A 541-nucleotide genomic window follows, 5' to 3' on the forward strand; every position below is an offset into this window, starting at 1 on the left:
TGGTGAACATTGTAAACATTATACTGGTTAAACGTCAGCAAGATTAGCATTGTCAATGCCAGCATTTTCACTTGCTTGTATTAGCATTTAGCTCAAACCATGCAACTTTATCTCCATGCTAATGCCTATAGTAAACATTCATTATAACTGATAACATTTTTAACTGCCTGAATTCATTAACTTTCATTACTAAAAGGAATCACTAGACATGAAACAGAAAGTCTCTTCTTTTTGTCAAGTTAAACTGGACTAGACTTACAACATAAGTATTATTATTCTATCCATTTCACAATGGCTGCAAATAATTATTTTCATCACAGAATAATGTTGCTGATTAATCGCCTGGTCTATAAAAGGTCAGAAAATAGTCATAATTTCTCACAGCCTGTGGTGTTGTATTCATATAACTTGTTTCATTCGAGCAAATGCCCAAAATACATTCAGGTTACTATCATACATGACAAAAAAACAATCTTCACAGTTGAGAAGCTGGCGGGGGACAGTAGCTCAGTGTTTGGAGACTTGGCTTGGGAACCGGAGG

Source organism: Morone saxatilis, unplaced genomic scaffold (assembly GCF_004916995.1).
Source record: "Morone saxatilis isolate NCDOM2014 unplaced genomic scaffold, NCSU_SB_2.0 Contig21, whole genome shotgun sequence".
Classification (NCBI taxonomy): Eukaryota; Metazoa; Chordata; class Actinopteri; family Moronidae; genus Morone; species Morone saxatilis.